The 3,889-nt window shown below is 50.4% G+C and overlaps 1 protein-coding gene across 1 annotated transcript in view; it reads left to right on the forward strand.

The window, feature by feature from the left end:
- RIMBP2 (RIMS binding protein 2) overlaps positions 1-3,889 on the forward strand; it is a 56,399-nt gene that overhangs the window by 19,840 nt on the left and 32,670 nt on the right.

Below are 3,889 nucleotides of genomic sequence, written 5' to 3' on the forward strand. Positions count from 1 at the left end.
GACAGGGACAGGGACGGGCAGGTGGGAGCTGGAGCTGCAGGGACAGAGGAGCAGGGTGGGATCCCCTGCACTGAAGGGACTCCCAGCCAGCTGCTCCCTGCCCTGGGGGGTCCAGGCCCTGGAACAAGAGGGTCTCTGTGCTGCAGGGCTGATAAAGCTCCTGGAACGTGCCCCTCTGTGGCTGAGCTTTTCTGTTCCCCACAGGCACAGGAGTGCCACAATCCCATGGGTTTCCTTTGCATTTCCATTGCTCCCCTCCGTGTTTGGCTTGGTAACACTTGTGCTTTCCTTAAACGCCACAAAGGAGCCCAGTCCCCATTTCCTGACACTCAGAACCCGAGCTCTGTGCCATTTCCAGCGTGCTGTGGATGCTCTCACTGACACATCCACGGCTGCTGGGATTTCTTTGGCCTCCCCTTCCAGACATGCAATTCTACCTTTCCCCAGGAAATTAGGAAAAGAAATTCTTGCCAAGGTCCTGACACATGACAGTGATCTTCCTCCTCAAGAATGCGTCATGTTTGTGTGGCAGGGGTTTGGTGCCCTGCACAGAAACCGAACACTTGCTTGAGCACCTCACTTCAAGGGCATTCTCTTATTCACAAATCACTTCAAGACTTTTTTTCCCCACACTGCAATTTCTCAGCATTCATTATAATACAAAAACCATGATGTTGAGTTCCAGTTTTGCCAAAGTCACTTAAAGCTGCAATTGTCTCAGTGCTAATGTTGATCTCTCCAATTGCTGGACTAGATTAAAACACAAATAATGCTGCTAATGATAATTTGGTAGAGAATTGGCAAGAGGGACCTTCTCAGCAGAGTGAAAGATGTATCTAATATAGATGCTTGAAATAGAACGCTGTAGTTGACCAAATGAAATCTTCCAGTTAATTTTCTTTTAGTCTTTCTCAATGAGTGTACTTGGGCATGCTGCAAAATGCCATTTCTAGCTATATTCAGCTGTTATTATTAGAACTGCCTCGTACATTTTGGACTTAAATTCCCTGGCAAAGGAAAGAAATCAAAGGAAGATACAGCATTTCTTGGTGACTTTTGTTACATTCTCCTCACAAATCTGAGTGCTCCTCTCTGAGCTGCAGTGACAGGCACCAGGCACAGCCCAGGTTGTGCTGGATCTGCTGTTCCACCCAGTGCAACAAGCTCAAGATAAATATTTTAAATAAATCTGTTATCTAAGGAGCTAAAGCTCATCAGTGCCAGCTTTAACAGGGGCTGCTGGCTCACACCTCACCCGGGGCTGGCCTCCCAATGGACCCAGTGTGTGTTAAATCCTTCCTTCCCTTTTGTTGTTCTATTGGAGTGATCTTTACTGTCAGAAGTGTTTCCAAAGGGCAGGGGGAAGTCTGGGCAGTGGCAGGATGGCATTTCTCAGCACACCTGGGTTCCTTGTAAGGGCTGGTGAGCACCAAGCTGCACCTCAGAGCAGAGCCAGCCCTGCCACAGCCCCTTGCCTCTGCTGCCACATCCTGAACGGAAATGAAAGTTCATTCTGGTTTTAATACCTGCACAGGCTGATCAGATTGTCAGCCCAGAAGGAAGAACACAATATTGTGTGTGTTGATGGGGACTCGGCCTTTTTCTTGAAGCAAACCTTCATAGAAGGCAGTCTGATGTTGAGGAGAGATAGACATTGATGGGGGCTCTGTCATCATTTACCAGAGCTCAGCTCAGGCTTTATTAAATGTGACCTGAGGGATGCTCCAGCCTCTCTGGCGCTGCTGGCACCGTGTCCCTTGTCAGCACAGTCACTGCTGGGTGCAGGGGGCTGTGGGGTGGGGTTGTGGGTCTGGAGTTGTGCTTTTGGTCTGTGGGTTTTGGTTTCTGGATTTTGGTCTGTGGGTTTGGGTTTCTAGATTTGGGGCTGCGAATTTGAGTCCATGGGTTTGGCCTGTGGGTTTTGGTCTGTGGATTTGGATTTGTGGGTTTGGGTCCATGGTTTTGGTCTGTGGGTTTGGGTTTCTAGATTTGGGTCTGCGAATTTGGGTCCATGGGTTTGGCCTGTGGGTTTTGGTCTGTGGGTTTTGGTTTCTGGATCAGGGTTTGTGGATTTGGGTCTGTGGTTTTGGTCTGTGGGTTTGGGTTTCTAGATTTGGGTCTGCAGATTTGGGTCCGTGGGTTTGGTCTGTGGGTTTGGTCTGTAGTTTCAGTCTGTGGATTTAGGTTTGTGGGTTTGTGGTTTTGGTCTGTGGATTTGGGTCTGTAGTTTCAGTCTGTGGATTTTGGTTCCTGGATCTGGGTCCCTGGTTTGATCTGTGGGTTTGTGTTCCTGGATCTGGGTCTGTGGTTTGATCTGTGGGTTTGTGTTCCTGGATCTGGCTCCCTGGTTTGATCTGTGGGTTTGTGTTCCTGGATCTGGGTCTGTGGTTTGATCTGTGGGTTTGTGTTCCTGGATCTGGGTCTGTGGTTTGATCTGTGGGTTTGTGTTCCTGGATCTGGGTCTGTGGTTTGATCTGTGGGTTTGTGTTCCTGGATCTGGGTCCCTGGTTTGATCTGTGGGTTTGTGTTCCTGGATCTGGCTCCCTGGTTTGATCTGTGGGTTTGTGTTCCTGGATCTGGGTCTGTGGTTTGATCTGTGGGTTTGTGTTCCTGGATCTGGGTCTGTGGTTTGATCTGTGGGTTTGTGTTCCTGGATCTGGCTCCCTGGTTTGATCTGTGGGTTTGTGTTCCTGGATCTGGGTCCCTGGTTTGATCTGTGGGTTTGTGTTCCTGGATCTGGCTCCCTGGTTTGATCTGTGGGTTTGTGTTTCTGGATCTGGCTCCCTGGTTTTGGTGGTGACTCCATGGCCTGACCCAGGTGCCCCTGAAGGATGGGCAGCCCTGATCCTCAGTTAAACAGAGCTGAGTCCCTGTCCATGCTGGGCTGTGGCACATGGAATCAGACAGTCTGTGGGGTTTGTCCTCCACTGAACAGGAGGGTTTGTGGCTTTTCCCTGGTGAGGAATGTGCAGAATGAATGCTACTGTGGTTAACAAAGTCTGTGCTTATCTTGGGCCAGCTTCAATGAAGGAGACAGGGGAAACTCAAATAGAAATAAAATTAAGATAACCCAAAGTTACTGAGTGCTGTTTGTTTGGTTTTCAGGTTTAGACTTTTCCCAACCAAAATTTGATAACTGAACAAAATACCCTTTTCTGCCGTTATTTATTCCTCTTTTTGTCTTTGACTTGGTTGATTGGACCTGAAGTGTTGCTCTCCTCTTTAAACACCCTGTCCCACGGTTGCCTTTTTTTGTGAGCTCTTAACTTCGCTGATAAATCCTGTTGCTTCATTGAAAGAATGAGTTTAACTTTTGTGCCGCTCTCTCCCAGCTGCTCTGGGAGGGTTGAGCCCTGCGGTGTGCACAGCAATCTGCATTTCAGCTGGACTTGGGGGGCTCAGAGAGGCCTGGCGTGGATGTGGCAGTGTGGGGAGTGTGTGGTGATGATCCAGCTCAGCATCCCTGACACCCAGCCTCCCAAAATACCCATCCCTGCCAGCCTGGGAGTGGATGTGGCAGTGTGGGGAGCGTGGAGCTGCTCCAGCACTGCATCCCTGACACCCAGCCTCCCAAAACAAACACCCCTGCCAGGCTGGGAGTGCCCAGGCAGCCTGTCTGGTGCTGCTCCAGCTCAGCATCCCTGCCCTGAGACCCAGCCCCCCAAAATAACCATCCCTGCCAGCCTGGGAGTGGATGTGGCAGTGTGGAGAGCGTGTGGTGCTGATCCAGCTCAGCATCCCTGACACCCAGCCCCCCAAAATAACCATCCCTGCCAGCCTGGGAGTGCCCAGGAGAGCGTGTGGTGCTGATCCAGCTCAGCATCCCTGAGAGCCAGCCCCAAAATAATCATCCCTACCAGCCTGGGAGTGGATGTGGCAGTGTGGAGAG

This window comes from Geospiza fortis, unplaced genomic scaffold, assembly GCF_000277835.1.
Source record: "Geospiza fortis unplaced genomic scaffold, GeoFor_1.0 scaffold145, whole genome shotgun sequence".
NCBI classification, from domain to species: Eukaryota; Metazoa; Chordata; class Aves; order Passeriformes; family Thraupidae; genus Geospiza; species Geospiza fortis.